Below are 17644 nucleotides of genomic sequence, written 5' to 3' on the forward strand. Positions count from 1 at the left end.
AGGTTACTCACTAAAAATACTGCTGTCTCAGGAGCAGATTCCACACAAGCCAGAACACGCTATGGCAATGCATCTGTGCGGTGAGACCGAATGCAACAGCCCACAGAGGGGAGCAGTGTAACTCCACTTTAAGGCTTTTCTTGGCAGTTGCATCAGTTTGGTTAGAACAAAGCCAGCATCAGCTCCTTCATGGCTGCCTGGAGCGAGAAGCTGTGCCACATTGGATCGCGAGACACCATCTTGCCGTCCCCTCCATCGCTCTGCACAGCACCGATGCGGGTATCGTGCGCTTCATGTTACGCTAGCATGAGCCCACAAAGCATCCTCCAAGCTACACCGCACAGCTAAGCATGTACGTGTGCCTTTTCCTTCTCCTCCTAGCCCCTCCAGCAGCGTTAGCCTCTTCGCTGGTACTTGCAGGTCTTTTTTTGCCACATACAGGCATCACTAAGGCAGCTCTATCACTAATTAAGACGCCAACGAAGCAAAGCACGACAGCAATGTGACGGGGTGTGTGTCAGTGTGTGACAGCACGGCAGCAGGAGACGCGGGGCGCCTGCCCCAGGGCACGCTGACGAGGAGCCGCAAGGCCCTGTGCCAGAGAGAGGCCGGGGGCCCGGCGGGGCCCGGAACGGCGGGGCGAGGGCGCGGGGCGAGGGCGCGGGCCCGGCCACCGCTCACAGGCCGCCCCGCAGGCCGCGGCGGGGCGCGCGCGGGGCATGCCGGGGACGCGGGCGGCGCGGGGCATGCCGGGACACGCGCCCCTGCGCCTCAGCCGCCCAAGATGGTGGCCGGCGGCTGTCCCCGCCCCCGCTCGCACATGCGCAGAGGTGCGGCGGGCCGCGCCGCTCCCTCCCTCCCTCCTGGCGGCCGGGACGCCACTGACAGACCGCGGAGCGGAGCGGTGCGAGCGGCGAGAGCTTCCGGGACCCCCCCACGGACCCCCCTCCTCCGCGCCCCGCCCCGCCGCACCGGTGAATGGGAGAGGCGGGCGGCGCCGGCCCCACAGAGCAGAGCGAAACGGCGGCTCGGGTAAGGCCGGGGCCGCGTCTCCCCTCTCTGCCTGCCTCCCCTCCGCCGATCGCCGGCGCCCCCCGCGAGGGGCTGTCCCGGCCGGCGGCGGGGTCCAGCGGGCCGTGCGGCCGGCGCGGCTCTCCGCTCCCCCCTCCTCTCCGCTGCTCCCCGCCCTCCGCTGCTGCTCCTGCCCCCTCCCTCCTTCTCTCCAGCTCGCTCTCAAAATGGCGGCCGCGCCCGTTGGTGAGGAGGGAGCCGGGGAGGAGGCGGGGGAGGCAGGGCGACGGGGCGGGAGGGAGGGAGGCGAGGCGGGGGACGGTCCCCGCGCCCCGGCGGGGTGTGGTGGGGGCCGCCGGGCGCGGCTCCCTCCCCTCTCCGCTGGCCCTTCTCGGGCTTCAGCGCCGTCCCCGCCGTGGGTGACTTAGCAGGAAAACAGGGCGCGGGGGAGGAGTGGGCCAGACAAGGGAGCGGGGTGGGGTGAGGGGGGAGCGGCCCCTGCGGTGGGCTCTGGCTCCCCGGCTGTCGCGGCCTCTCCCCCCCGCCCCTTAGGCCTCTTCGTTTCTTCTGGTGACTTAGCAAGATACCGGGGAGGAGGCGGTGGGCCAGGCGCAAATAATGGTAAAAAAGGAGAGAGCCTGGGGCGAGGGGTCTGGTGGTACGTGTGCCGGGGAGAGCACCGAGCATCCCTTCCCCGAATCCCCCCCGGAGGGCTTCTCCTCTCCGCCCCCGTCCTCTCCGAGGGCACGGCAGGCGTTTGTCAGGAGATGGCCCAGATCTCCGGAGTTGGCCGCAGCACAGAAAACAAAACGAGAATTGATAATACATGGGAACGGAGTAGGTGTTACTTTGAGAATTTGTTTCACATCCACCCTGTTTTCCTGCAGTGATCTTGATTGGTAGGAGGTGGCTCAAGACCTTCAGAACCAGCTGCAGTAAAAACGGGGGAGGGAGACCTAATCTCTCCTTCTTGGGGTCATATCTCTGCTTGGTTGTCTACAGTCGCACAGGCTCTCCTTGGAAACCTTGTAATAGCAGTCGAGTTTGCTAAAATGCTGTGTTTATTGCTACTCTTGAGTTTTTGTTTCAGCAGGAGGTTATGCGCAGGCAGAGCTTTTGATGGAAGTTGGGGGGTGGGAGTGGTGCCTCCTTTAAAAAGTTTAAGGTTTAGTCTGTTCTCTAGATGTGAGATTATTTTTTTGTTGTTGTTTAAGGTGGATGCAATTAAACTTGACCTTTAATACCAGTAATAATGTGACACCTTCCCTTTCTTTGCTACAATACGCTGGTAAAATTTCCTTGCTGATGGTGCTGCAGCAGAGGGCTTGGTGGTTGCAGGTCAAGTCAATTCATAATGAATTACCTAACCAGGGGATGGTGGTGGAAGGTTAATCTAAGCTATATTAAAAATCTTTAATAAACACAGGTTTACTGTAAATAAATATTTGGGCATGTTGATCTGGCTGAATTAGGTATTTTTGTGGAGATTCTTTTAAGCACATATTCCTATGACAGAATTGTGTATGATATTAGGAGATGGGGGTTAAAGAACCTACGTTTAGTGATGATCATTTTGTAAATGATTGTGCATCATTCAGCTGGTTTTCAGAAGAGGGAGGGTCTGCTATCAAAATGTTATTTGCCCTTAGAGTCATTTTGTTAAATAGAAAAATTATGTTAGGGAGCTAAACAAAGAAAATATTTTCAAACAGAAAGATTTATTGCAAATTTCTAGCTTGTTCTCAGGGATCTCATTTTTGTGTGTTTCTTTTGATATTACCATGTTTATGGATGCTGTGTGCAGCCATTGAGCAGAGAAGAGACTGGGTGGAGTAAGGAGGCAAAGCTGCGAAATGGCTAGATTACCCTTTCATAGCTTTTTTTTTTTTTTTTCCCCTTTGCTGGGGTGGAGGAATACTAATTGCCGTAACAATGAAGTCTCTTTAGGGAAGAATCTAATGGTGCAGGAACCTTCTGAAATGAAAGAAATCTCGCATTCTGTTTTGAGGCTTATTTTTCTTCAGGGTGGATCTTGATTTGTCTGACAGTGAGAAGTGACCAGTCACTGTTGCAAAGCTGGAATTTTTTTGTCTGATAACCATTTCAATTTATCCACTTAGATATTCACTTGTTGAATTTATTTTATTTACACTTACATAAGAATTAGGATTTTTGTGTGCGTATTTTACACACAACATTCTCTGAAATACAGAGAACCCGTGTATTGTTGCTTAGTGCTATTATTTATTTGTCCATGTAACTTCTTGGCTAGACTGGGTTATGGGTGGACTTGCAAGAAAAGGCAATCCCTGCTTTCTCTGGTGGCCACAGTAGAGTAACTCCTGTTAGTTTATGAACTTAATTGCATTACCCTTCTTCATGTGCTGTGTTCGTGTTAAACAACATCTCAAGATTTTGGAAGCCCTTTTGAACAATATGGCTCTGTAAGAGCATTACTATACCACCCGGATGCTGCTGCATCATGGGGGTAATATTGATGCTTAGACTTAAAGTTGTGTAGGAAAGGTGTTAGAACAAAGGATTTGGGGAATACAGTAGGGATCGGATGAAGCACCTAGGAAGGGCTGCTTGCAGAAGTGTTCTCCTGTTCCAGATGTGGCTTATGGCTTGCCCACCTGAATGCAGTATTGATAAGAGCAAGTGCAATGCTGACCACTCATGATTCTGAAGCAGGTTGACGTTTTGCTTTTTCTTGGGTCTGTCTCATTTCTGAAGTCCAGTTTTTGATGGTAGATGGCCACAGATGTGACTGTGTTTGGCTTTAATTTGCCCAAAATTAAATTAAAGGGTAGTGGCTTTCTTATAAGATGTAGTTCACTCACTCAGGGTAGATCTTACAGGATTTAGTGGATGTGTTCATTAAATGCATGTGTCTAAAAATGTATCCGGGCTAAAAGCAATGAACACTTGCCTCCTCACTACTTTGGTTGATTTTTGTCCTTGAAATGATGGCGTTTACTGTCTGTACAGGGAATAACTTTTAAATTTCTGTTCTACAAAAGGAAAAGGCATTAATACTTACCTTTATGACTGCACGTGAGGTCTGTCTTGTGTGTATTGCTGGCTTTTCTGCCTATACTGTTTTCTATGCTCCACCCAGCCTTGGGTGCTCAGTTGGTATTCTTTGTCTGCTGTCAACTTTTTTGTCTATCCAACTTGCTATGGATGGGACAGCTATTGAATTAACATCTGTTGACTGTCTTGCCCAACACTCCAACCTTGTCTTTCTTCCAGAACTCTATAATTGACTTCCATCAGTGCTAATTATAATGTGTTTTACCCTCTTGTAAAATATTCTGGGCAAGCAATAGCTGGAAGACCCCTGCCTCTCTACAGCTCAGAAATACACTGTGTATGTTTGTTACCAGGTTTATATACAACCCTCTGTAGGTGCTTCTGGTATTCACGATGTAGAGTGGTTGGAATTACTGTAGTGTGAAGGGGAGTAGATTTTGAATAGTTTTGTTTCAGTCAGCTTTCCCCTACTTTTGTGAGCTTCGGCCTGTTTTCTAAACTAAAGGCGAAGACTGTGGGAGGGCTGCTGAAATGTCCGTGAAGTGAACACTTGCTTGTCAGCCTGAAAATAAGAACTGTGTAGGCCTGAATTTAGGAAATCAAAAGGACAATAAAAATCATAATTAATAATAGATTCTGTATAGGGTGTGGGGCAGTTTCTAGCCTATAACATAATTCGTGATGGCAATCAAAGGTCTTTCCCAAGTATCAGAGCAGTGTGTGTTAATCAAAATGATTCTGGGTTTCTTCTTTGAGGTATATTATAGAGAAATAGCAAGTGATGTACTGTCTATACTTGCAGATCTGTTAATGAAGTTACTACTGATCTCTTCTTTCTCCTTTTTGTAAGAGTTGAATATCATTGGCAGAACAACCTGTCTGCTAAAAATGTATTCAGTTGATTAAGCCTTGCCTGGATTGAATGGCTTTCTCAGGAGCTACTTTATTACCTGACGCAATGGGGATGGGGCTCCTAATGTGGCTTTTGGGTGTTGTGAGCATAGGTGTTTATTAATGGGTTATGTTACTTTGTCTTTTGATCTGCCTGAGTAGGTTACACCTCAATTTAAAGTTTTTAAAAACAGGCATTTACACTAAGACATAATTCTGAGCTGTTTAAAACTAGTTTTCAAGTACATAAAGTTATTTATTCAGATTTTTTACTATTATTGCTGTCCAATTCAGCAGGAGAGTGCACATGGTCATCTTCTGCATGGAAGGCTTCTGCCATTACTGAAAATGCAGTGGTGTGATTTGAGCTGTAACTGTATTATGTCAGCTTCATTGTGGTACCCTTAGCTTAGGTTGAGTTAAATGTCTGTTTTTCTTGTATTACAGTTATCTTGGAACAATGCTTTTCCTCATTTCTACCATGTTTTGAGACCTACTGATGAATATTAGATATTAGATACATTTGAAAGAACCATGATTTTTATCTGATGAATAATTTAGTTCTAGCTTTACCCTGGAGAACTTGCTAGGTACTGCAGGTTAGCTCCAACAAATGTGTTAGATATAACTTTTGTCTTATCTTAGTTGTTCAAAGGGCCTTTTCTTCCTCATACTCATTGAGGCAGGACATGAATGAGGCAGTGCATGTCTCCTTCAGCATGTTTAAAAGCTCTTTTTTCCCCATTTTTTTTTAACCTCGTGCTCTCTCTTTAGGGGATTAGATGGGTGTGACTTAGGCTACCTTGATTTTAGTTCACTGTCATGGAAACCACCTAGCATACTGCTTCATGCTGCATGTACTGTTAAGGAAATTTCAAAGAAAAATGTTACTTACAACATAAGTGTATGCTGTGATACATTTCATCAGTACTGTAAGCATACAGTCCTCTTCAAAGCAAATGATGTGTGCACAGCATTGTCATACTAAGCAGTATCAAGAGCACTGGTGCATGCATAACTATTAAAAAAATCAACATTATGAATTCAAAGTACTTGTTAGTTAATACATTTGGAAGTAATTTAGCCACTTTCTCCTTATTGGTGCTGCTTCTGAGAGAGCCCAGCATTTTGACTTGACTGTTTATGGACATTTGGATAAGGATTGTGATTAAATAAATGTAATAAATACATCTTTGTGGTTGTTATTCCATTGATTTTGGAAGACTTACCTGATATTTTTAACCAGTAACTAGTTGCTGCAGTCTTGAAAAGGTATTCCCAGGTATGGACAATCCAGCGTGGTTGAGGTTTATAGGTGGTGCTGCAGCAAATGCCTGTCCTGTAATTTTGTCAGATCCATTGTTAAACAGGTCCCTGTTGAGTGAGTTTGTAGATACGCTTTTCTGAAGCACCTCTTGTTTGCGGTGCTTGTTGGTGAGTCAGCTGGCATCCCTCCTTTGAGGTAGGGCTAAAGGTTTTATGGCATGATATCATACTAGTTTACATCTGAGATAGCATGGTGGCCTTCATGATTTAAGATTGTGCATACCGTCCCTCTCGTATCAATGTTAATTGTCCCTGTTGTGCTTCACAGATCTTAAGTTCTTTTGGTTTAATTTGACAAATCTCTTCCCTGCAGATTGCTTCTGCCTTGTTTTTCCCCATGGAGGTAGCTTAATGCTGAAGCAAAGTTAAGTTTATCCTTCAAGACCAAAGGAAAATCAGTTAGAAACATCTAGCTTGTTAACCTGTAGATACGTGACTGTTTCTTCCATAAAGAAACAGTGGTGGCAGTTTGTCTTGTGCTTGATTCACCTGGTTTTGGGTGTGAAGAAAAGGACTGATAAACAATCGGTTTATTTAAACGCTAGTGTCTCTACAACCTATTGAGGGGATGATGTCGTTAAAGTGAGTGTGTATGCGTATTTTGAAATGGTGCCTATTAAATCAGTAATGGTAGAAGTTTTTAGTTCTCAGCTGGATTTGTAGGCAGCAAGCACAAACGAGGTTGGGGGAAGCTTAGCAGAGGAGTTCCAACCCTAGTATTCATCCACAGCAAGACAGTGATGATGGGGTTAAAGTTCTAACATCATACCTATAATTTCTGTAATAAAACCTTCTGACTAGCTAACGCTGTTCCAACAAACTTGGAGTTTTATCTTTTCATGTTTCTGTCACACTAATAAGGCTGGGATGAATACTAATGATAGGTAATTTCTAGTACCACAGTATATCACAATCACAAATTTGTACATCAACAAAATGAGAACTGAGATAGTTGCGAATACTGTAGTTTGCTGCCTCGTGTCTGCTTGTTCTTGGTCCTGTTTTGTGCTCTCTGACATTGCTTCTGTATCAAAAAGTGTTTTCCATTTCGGCAGTAAAAGAAGTAATGCTGTGTCTGTCTTCTGCTCTCTTGGCTTAGATAAGGGACCTTCCTCCAGTGAGAGGAGTTACTCCTTCCAGCAGGAGAGTTACTGCATATGCAACTAGATGGGAGATGCAGGAATTCTTAGAAGGGATGCTGGTGAAGTGGGAAGAGGAAGACAGCTATTTCTTAGGGACTGGTTCCCACACTTGAGATCTGCTTCAGAGGCAGTAGTGTTATAGGTGAAGATGGATCATAAGAAAGATGAGACACCTTCTACAAGAAGTCTGATATCATTACTTTTGGTACCAATGTCATGCAAGATTCAGCTGTTCCCTGTAATAGGAAAAGATGTATGTATGGTGATTTTGGTGCCGTGTTCCACCCCTCCCCTTGTCAGGTGAAGCCATTTTTGATCAACAAGCTTTGAAAATGGCTAGAGAACTAGCAGAGTGTTCTCATGATTTGAAGAGTGGAAGTTTTGTCTGAATTTCTTTGGATTTCTTTGTGGTTCTGACCTTCTCCTATATTAAAGCTTTTACATAGGTGTTCCTTCAAGTTCCCTTCCAAATATTTTTTTATACATAATTTAATCAATTTACAGTCATTTTTGTTAACATCACATTTCCAATATAACATCAGTTTAATAATTGAGTTATTTAAATTTGGATATAGTTCTGTGACCTCCTTTGGAGTTGTAAGTCTAGTACTTAATTCTTCAAGACAGAGAAGTATGGGGGGAAGAACTGAAAAGAACAAAGTTCAAATCCATTGCATTACTGCTGATCAGCTGTAAGAAACTGTGTACTCTTCTCTTGGTGGCTAAGAGAAGGAAGCTTAAGTACAGTGTTCTAGAATTGTTATCACAAAATGTGTACGTATTGTTTGACCTAGCAAAAATGATGTTGAGAAATATTTTGCTGAAATCATTCAGATAAACTGCAATGTGCATTACGCATTTCTCTGAACAAGTTTAGAGTAGCAGCTTGTAATACTTTAGCCCACTGTAACACTGACCCTCCTCCTCCCTCTATCCAGTTCTTCTACACCCCCCACTCCCCACCCCCCATCCTCCAAGTCACCTGTGGCTGACCAAAAAGTCATTCAGGTTTCCAGTGAAGTTCAGTGAAAACCCAGTGGGGGTTAATAGGAATTTTAAACTAATTTTGTGAAATAATTCCTTGCTGTCATATCCCTATCACAACATACTAATGAACAGCATAATGTGTTCTACATCCAGAACTTTTTCGTATGTTTTACAGGTTTCTTTTCTACTGCAGCCTGCTTTTTTCCAGGTGGTTCATTTATTGATAGTTCAATTTACCTGCATTTTCATATAGAAATGAACAGGTAGGCTAGAAGAAGGCTGTTTTCACTTGTTTGCTGCCAAAGTCTAGATGTAGACTACGAACTTGAGCTGTGACCTGGAAGAAGCCTAAAGGCACTAAAATGATATGTAGTGACCATGTGCTTGAGATATTTCTCCTGAGAGTTGATTGTATTGGGCAATTCTATCAGAATTGCAAAACGGAAGTGATGGAGGGAGTATAAATGTCAGGATTGAATTAGTTTAAGACTTCTTTTTCTCAAAAAATATTTTCCTGGTAAATTTGGTCCAAATGTATCGAAAAGTCACATAGTGTTGGTGCCTGGGAAAGGTAACAAGACCAGAAATGTCTTTTGTTGCTTTGTAGTCCTAAAGGTAGGTGGTGACTGCTAGTGATCTGTTAAGTAGTGATTATAATTTGAAATAATATGGAAAAGTAGATGAGCATATTGTTTATTTCAAAATGCACATCTCTAATTGGGACAGAAATATGCTTATTTAGGGAAGATGCAGTGTAGAGTTGTTAACTTGCTCCTGTTCCATAGCATCTTGATGATGGCATTACTTAGCTTTTTTTTTTTTTTTTTTTTTTTTTTCAGATGTAATTACAACCTGTTTTCCAAGTCTTTGGAACATAGGCACTATATCTGATCTGCTATAGATTATGTTCTAGTTCCCCATGGATTTATTGTTGAATTATTTTCAGAAGTAAACTACAGTATCAGGTTTTAGCAGAGTCAATTCAATTAACCAGTGAAAGTAGGTGAAATGGATAAGAAAAGAGGCATAGGACTTTTCAGTTTTTTGTGTTAAAAAAATACTTGCGTTGATAAACCTCTGACTGAAATGGAAAATATTTTTGGTAACTTACTGCAAAATGTGAACAGGCACTGCACAAAATGCTATATTATGTGTAATATTATGTGGATATACTTGGCAAAACATTTAAGACCTACAGGCACTTTAAGACTTTGCTTAATTGCAGAATAACAGGCTTACTAAATGTGAATTAAAAATAAGGCTCAGAGTTGTAATTCAGATCAGATTAGTTTTTGTTTTGGTTTTTCCAAAGTAAGATAGTTGTTGGAGCTCACTTTTTTCATAATCCTTCAGCTAGCTTTACTGATGTAGGCTGAAAAGTGGAAAAAAGATTAGCCCAGCTCATAAATGAGTAGCTTGCTTGTATTCTTAAAGTCGTCCCTGCCAGCTTAGCAGGTGATGAATTCTGACATTTGCTACGATAAGGTGTGTTTACCGCACTGTAGGAAGAACTGCATGGCTGTTCTCTTGTGACTGTACTGTGTGTGTACTCTGCTGCTCTAACGGGGGTGGGTGGGGGGTGGGTGGGTGAGATGAAGGGGAGAACAAGGAACTGGATGCTTTATTGTTAGTGTTTTTCTGTCCCATTAACAGATGGAGACTGATTTCTAAGAAACCTTTTCAGGTCATAGCAGTTGTGCCGAAGAAATATGGATATTGCTTGACTTTTAATTAGATTCATACTTAAATGGCAGCTTCGATGGAATCTGTTTCTAGAGTACATTTATAGGAAGAGTTGTCCTATTCTGTGGCTTGTGTTTGAAAAAGCAGCTTTTTGCTTACTGGGTTTACAACAAAATTAGACCATTAAAAATAAGATTAAAAGGAAATGTTAGTGTGTGCTTGCTTATATACTTGCTAGGATTTAGCTGTATAATCTAGAGGTATAAGAGATGAATTCATTTAATCTAGTTCTCCGATAAAGGCTTGTAGCTCTAATTGCCTGCAATGTTCACAAATAACCACTCTAAGTCCTCTTGTTAATATGTTATGAAAGATGATACACTGTTGAAAAACTTTGTAAGCATAGATGTGCCAGCTGTGTAGCAAGAGACAATGCAACAAGAGTTTCTACTCCAGTAATGCATAAATGCATTGTCTCAACTTTAAAGAACTGTAGAATTTAATTCTGTCAATTCAGTTAGGTTTTTTTGTGGCTCTGGTCTCTGCTACTGCTTCATAAGTGACTTGCCTTTCACTGGGGTTGAAAAATTACCTAAAAGAGGAAGCTAACTAAAGTAGGATACATTTGGATACATTAACAAACTCAGCAGAAAACATAAGGAGTTTTCTTTCAGTTAAAACATCTTTTAAGAAGTAGAATCTGTTAGAGAAACTGCTTGGAAGTTGGCAGCTGTTTTGAGTTTTACACAGGTTGTTGGAATTTTAAATGATTGCAAATTAAGATCTAAATTTGAAGCTAGATGTGAGTGATCTCAAACTCTGTAATTGATTTCATAATGCGAACCCAATTGTGTGTTCCTTGTGTTCATAATGGTTTATATGCCTTTTTAACACCCAAGTACTTAGTATTAGGTGTGCCTAACCTGATAATCTGAGAATGCGATCTCAGATTTTGTCTCCTTCAAAGGAACAGTCTTGTAGAATATGATTAAATACATGGATTTTCTCATAATAATACTTAAAAAACAAATGGTCATGGAGTTAGTTTATTAAGGTATTAGAATTCTGAAAGAAAAGGTGAAAACTTAGTGTTTCTAAAGCACAGCTTTGATAAGCTTTCAGAGTTTGTTTTATGCTATGTAGCTCTGCTAATTTTGCATGTAAGGAGCTAGTTACATGTGTAGTGTACATAGCTTGTTTCTGTGGGGAAGACTGTTTACGGAGCTTCAGCGATGGTCATTAAAACAGCAGAAATTTAATTAATTTATTTTTAAGTTCCTGGAAGAGCTATGAATCTGTATTCCAAGATCTGCAATAACAGATTTGTCAGCCGTGGTTGTTAGGTTGCTAGACAGCAGCAGCAGGGTGAAGTTGGGGTGGTACTGATGTGTTTAACTGTTTGCTGCTGCCACAAATGTTGTGAACGAAGGGGTGACGTTGAAATGGATTTCCTTGGTTTAGCTTATAGAAATTCAAAAGTTAAGACAGAAAACATGAACTACAGGAGGGATGAATATGCTTGTGGGAATTACGGGAGATGGGAAAGTGCTTAAGAATATGTTGAAGCAGATTGGTGGTGTGTTGTGTGGGTTGTTTTTTCTTGGGGGGGAGGGGTGGGGGTTGTTTGTTTGTTTGTTGGTTTTTTTTTTTTTTTTTTTTTAGTAGCCCGTAAGCAAATGTTTCTGTAGGCTTGAGGACTTGATTTACCAGGATCATAAAGATTTTGAGCCTGGAGTTCTGGTGGGTGAGACTGTCTTTCATTGTGGTATTGATGAGGATTTTCTTGATGACGGGAGCCCTGGCTTAAGTAATCATAGTAACTTAGGCTGTCAAAGAGTCTGTGAAATTGAAATTCTGAAACTTCTAAAGGCCTTATAATGTAATGCGTCTTTCTCTACATTACTCTTTGCAGTTTTATTAAGGTGACTTCAAAAATCGGGTTAGAACCTACAAATGTCTGCAAGAAATACTTCATGACGAACTTAGAATAGCTTTCTGCTGTCTGTATGTCCCTACTTGATGTTGTGTAGATTTTCTTAAACCTTATTGCTATGGTAGCAGAGCACTGCCACTCAACAAGGCATTGATACAGATGGTTTTGCCGTGTAGCACACTCACACAGAGAATGCTGATCCTAACGCATGCGTGTTAGATTGCGTCTTGCTTATGCTATGGAGGCATGCTTGACTGAGTCTAGCAAAGCGAGCAGACGTCCAGAATTAAAGATGAGTTTGACAAAGATTTCCCATCTATGTGTTTTGTTGACTGGTGTATATGTTGTTTCTAATAAAATATGTAATTGTTAACTTGCTTAACTGCAGTTTACATGGATCATAACTCAATTGGGAATGATTTTTACTGCAACTTTTTCTGAAGGGCAGAAGTGGGTATCGTTAGTCAGTTGAGCTATTTCAGTTATTTGTTTATGCTGTTGATCCCTAAGCAGTATTTTTGATGGGAGCAAAGGAAAGACAATCGAAATCTCAAACTGATTGCACTGATAAAATACTGCAGAAGATAAGGTTGGTTGTGATGGCAGAGTTTGGTATCTCAGGATACACTTATGAAAGACCTTGGATTTGGAAGGGCTTGGTAAGAACTTAACGTGAAACACCTTGTTGATGGCAACGTAAGTGGAGAAGTTAATGAGCTTGGTTGTTGCGTGCTGGCAGCTGGAAAGTACCAAGTGCAGTTCCTTCCCATGGTGTGATTCCCATAAGGCCGTTTGAAGGACAAAAGCCCTCGTTCTTTCTGGGATGCTGAATCCCTGACTGAACTAATACCTTGCATGGACCAGTCTTACTGAAGGTGTGATTTCTATCATGAGTTAATAACTAGTAGCTAATGGTTTCTTTGACCTCTGTATTTACGGCTTCAATTTTGTTACAGTACAATATAAGTGTTACTTTTAAAGAGCTGAAGATTCCCTGCAGCATACAGATAAAACCTTTCGATTAATGTTGTAGCAATGAGTTATTACAATTGCTAAACAAAGTCTTAGCAATAGTGAAACAGGAAAAATAAGAAAACTTTCACCCTGCTCTAAAATATGTAGATGAGCTATGGTATCTGTGGAGTAATTAACAGCAGTAATCAGTAAGTCAAGGATTAAGTCCAGAAACACTATTTTAGTAGTTAAAACTAAGAAAGTGGGATGGTTTTGATTTTAAAAACTTAGATCTTCAACTCTGTGTAAAAACTTCTGTTTAGGCTCATTACAGGTTTGCAAAGTAGATGATCAGCTTGAAATGGATAAAAGCTTAAGTGTCAAATTCAGGGTATGCTGTCTTTGCCAGACATATTCAAATCAAGTTTTAGTACTGTTAAGTGTCCAGTGTACTCTGATAAGCAAAACCATAATGAACTCTGCAGGAATTTACAGGCCAGATTTGACTATTTTTTTTATGTTTAGGGAATGGGCAGTTTCAGGAGTCTTATTTCAGTAATTTAATTCATAAACTTGCTTGATGCTAGTTTAGGTAAATGAACAGGTATTTTTAGCAGGTTGAGACTAAAATGCTGAAGGGTTAATTTGATTCCATAATCTGTATCTCAATAGTTTTTGGAGAATACTTAACGGAAAATAATATTTAAATGTCTCCTGAAGCAGCTATGAACACCATCATAGAAATACCTATGAGGCAAGGCTTGTCATTTATTGGCATGATGTCTCATGAACTGAGGGGAATTCTAACTATCTCTCGCCTGAAGTTTTTTTCCCTCCTACCTCATTGCTTCAGCTGTGTCTGTTTAGCTATTGTGCTTTTAAACCTACTATATAGCTGTCTCAAAGAGCCAACAAATACAGCTGAACCTGTTTCATTTTGCCATTTGTGTGTCTTATGAATGGTTAGTGAGGTCTCAAGTTTTGCAAAGTTTTCCAGTAACCTAGGGAACACTTGAACCACACTGATACACATCGGTGTAAGGACCTAGTGTTTAAAGTCAGGAAGAACCATCCATTGAATTGTTACGATGTCTGAATCACCCTCAGGAAGAGGGTGGTTCCTGTATCAGATCTGTGATGTCCACTTCAGGTGTGAAGTTAGACTCAGCTGGGTGCCTTAACAGCAACTAGTTGCAAAAGGTATGTATTTAGTCACTGTCAGGGTGGGACCATCTTTAAGTGCATGTCAGGCAGAATCTCTGAGCCTCAAAGCAATTGCAATAGGAGTAAATGTGTCTTCAGCACAGTGTGGGCAGGTCTTGTGGTGTGTGCAGCTGGCTCCAGCAAAAGGCTGTATGTGGGGAAGCTAAGGAATCTCGGAATCCCAGTGGAGGAAGATGGGAGGTGATTTTTAAACATGAGGAGTCAGAGGGTCTTCCACTTTTTTTTTTTCCTAATGAAAAAGTCAGAAGAGCCTGTACAGTGCTCTGTTCCCACCTTCTTTTACAAGGAAGGATTCTTCTGCTTTTCAAGTTTTTCTGCCCAATTTGTTGTTCTTTATAAAACATACAGAACAACTGATAAGCTTGTGTAGGGAAAAAAATCTTGGTTGTCTTTTTTTAATTTTCTTAATAAAAAAAGATTAGTATGCTGCTCTTCAGTACTACAGCACTTAAGGAGTGAATTAGATCTTTTATCCTTATTGTTCAGACATTTCTACCAGTCCGAAGTATAAAAACTCAACTTTAGCCAAGTGGAAAGGTTAGCAGTTGAGATGAGATGAAATTGTCTGTTGAGGATATGCAGCTGTTAATGGAGCTGAGGAGGATGTTACATACCATTTTTGAATGGTTTGTGTTGTTTCATAAAGAAATAGCCTACCTAAGCTGCAGTGGGTCATGTTGTATCTTTCTTCTCCCCCCAGATACCTGTGTGTTGTAGAACACTGAGCAGATACTGTGCTGCCAGAGGGAGTAAGAGGCAAACATTTGATTTGTCATACCTGTTCCAGTGTTGTGTGTGTAGCCAGGTCTAGGTCCCAATTTTAAAATGCTTATAAAGACGACTGATCTTGCTGGAAACACTTGTGGCCCACTTCTTTTGAGAGATTGTGCATATACAAAGGTTTGCTACTCAGTGCTTTTATATATGGAATCAAATAGGTCTTAAGTTAGAAACTAAAACTTTTTGCCGTGTAAGTGGGGCTATTAGTAAAAGGCACATCCTGTTCTACATTGAATTAGTAGCTAGCTGTTACTCCATGGATGGCTCTGTTTAAGTTCAGTCTTTTTTTCCCCCTGTACTTAATACAGAGCAAATTAAAATTTTGTTACAAAGACGTCTTTTCTTTCAAAAAAGATCTAGCTCTGTCTTGATGCCACCTTGTTCACAGTAAGCTACTGGTGCTAAAAATGACCGATTTCAGGCAAGATGTAATGAACAGGTGTTGTTTCTTTGTGTGGTTTTTTTTTCCCAAGGGTTCTCTTTGAACGCTCGCTTCCTCTCATTACTGAGGTTGTTTGTGGTGTGTGTGTGTAACGCAGTGGTGGCTATAAACCTTGATAGGCAATGAAGGGAGGACTGGTTAATCTTGCTCCACTGAGTTTTGTATGTCACAAAACCTTCTCTAGCCCAAGGAAAAGGCAATGCATATGGACAATATATATCCATTCTCAGTTGTTTCTAAAAGTGGCACAGGTATATAATTAAAGTTGGGTGCTTTTGGGCTTTTTGTTTCAGGACATTTTTGCTTGGGTGTTTTTGTTTGTTTGTTTGTGGATTTGGGTTTTTTCCCTTGTTTATTTTCATTTTCTTTGGTTTGTTTTGCCTTTTATTAAAGGGTGTATATGAAGGAGTCTGCCCTAAAAATACTTCACCTTATATTCAGGTGCTTTCCTAATTAAAAAGTCAGGAATACTGAGAAGGATGCTTGGAACACACACTTTTCAGAGGAGCGAGATACTGTAGGTTGGTTCATTGGTAACTTATTGTGGACCAGCTGTAGTCTGCTAATAGCAGAAGTAGCTGCTTTGCCCTGTAGCTGTAGGGGTTTATCTAGTACTAAGATCTATTTCTGAAAAACAATTCAGAGTTAGAGCAATGGAGCAGGCCAGGTGTTGCTTCATGTTGCTCCACAGGTGTACAAGTTAGGGACACAGGTGGAGAAGTTTGGGGTTACTTTACATTTGAGTGGGGGAAAATGCCTTTCTAACTAGATGACATGTCAAGGATTGCTTTATGAACACAGTTGCTGTTATTTTTAGGCAAGTACTACAGTTACATCTCCTAGACGCAGTGACAATTTTGACAAAATTGACAGAATATTGGAGTATGATTTTTACTGAAGTTATTGCACTAATGCTGGATTTACAAGGCATTCACTGCTTGGTAATAGTCCGACCTTCTGGTTTTAATACTATGATTTTTACCATGGTAGTACTACCAGCAGATTTTGGAAGTCTGTATCTTTGTGTTCTGCTATTCAGTGCTTCAAACAGTGTTTCTGTGTATAAAGTACCTTATTTTGTTCTCTTCCACGTTATTGCTACTGAAAGTGTTGCTATGTTCCTACTGAAGTGCAAAGATTCAGCCATTATAAGCCTCTATTTTTGAATACTTAAATTTATAGCAGCATTGCCCTCTAGAGGGCACTTCTTCTGATTATTTTGATAGATATTTTTTTTTTTTTAATTAATGAAACATCCATTCATTTGTTTGTGATACTCCTACTGTGGAGTGAACAAGATTCATCTGTTGTAAACCAGTTGTCTCTTTACCTGTCAGGAAGTGAGGTATGGGACAAGTGAAATGTTTGTTTCTGTTCTCTGAAAGGATGCAACCTGTGCTATCAGTTTTCAACTGAATTGTTTCCAAAATAGCTATTAGGGAAGAGGTCAGACTAATGAAATAATGTCCTGCCTGTTTAGAGTGCTCCTGTCTTAAACGGCTTGCAGTGCAGTATTATGGTGTACAGCATTTGACGTGGAAAATCCACCAGCAGAGTGAAATTGCAACTTAAGCTTATTTTGAAGCAGACAGCAGAGCCTAGATAGGTTTAGAAACAAGTTCCTGATCCCCTGTGATGGGTAAGTAGACACTAATGATACAAGCTTAGTATTTTCTTGAGTTTTTTCTGTAAGAAGGGCTTTTCCTTAAAATGGGCTCCTTACCAAAACAGTTATCCAACTTTTGTAGTGAACCTTGCATACCTGTGTGTCTAGTGGAGAGACAGTAGAGGCGAGGCAGTGGGGACATGCATTTCTTGAAGCAGTTGGTAGAAAGTTTACAGACCCAATTGGTATCTCCTAAGTCTTTGTGTATTGTCATGTTCAGTTTATCTTGTTGCTAAAAGCCAGTTGGTCAAACTTGCTAAACGGCTTGAGTAAATTATGTGTTATATACAGACTCGTCAGGTATGCAAGAAATGCTATCTTCAGCATTTTTCATAATCATGTTGCATACAGAAAGAGTACCTGAAGTGCAGAAATCAAAAGGCGGTGCTGCTAAAATGATTTTGGTGACGTCACCTTGATGAAGATTAAAACTGTCCAGTTGAAGTAGATTGTACATTAAGAATATTGAAGTTCATGTTACTGAGTAAGAAGAGACTACATAGTGTGTGTGTGAAATAAGTAATTTGTGAAAGGCACAATTCTGATTTGAATGCTATCTTGAATATGTC

At 41.3% G+C, this 17644-nt stretch overlaps 1 protein-coding gene across 3 annotated transcripts in view; it reads left to right on the forward strand.

Moving 5' to 3' along the window:
* The first annotated feature begins 837 nt into the window (after window positions 1-837).
* Window positions 838-17644, forward strand: part of PAFAH1B1 (platelet activating factor acetylhydrolase 1b regulatory subunit 1) — a 38076-nt gene continuing 21269 nt past the window's right edge. The window contains exon 1 of one of the 3 annotated variants that reach the window (XM_040578786.1): window positions 838-1032. The gene's annotated coding sequence lies outside the window, so the exon portion shown is untranslated. Of the gene's footprint in view, window positions 1033-1143; window positions 1258-17644 lie in introns of those variants that run through there. The other 2 variants (XM_040578772.1, XM_040578780.1) reach the window with 2 other exon arrangements.

Source organism: Falco naumanni, chromosome 1 (genome assembly GCF_017639655.2).
Source record: "Falco naumanni isolate bFalNau1 chromosome 1, bFalNau1.pat, whole genome shotgun sequence".
NCBI lineage: Eukaryota > Metazoa > Chordata > Aves > Falconiformes > Falconidae > Falco > Falco naumanni.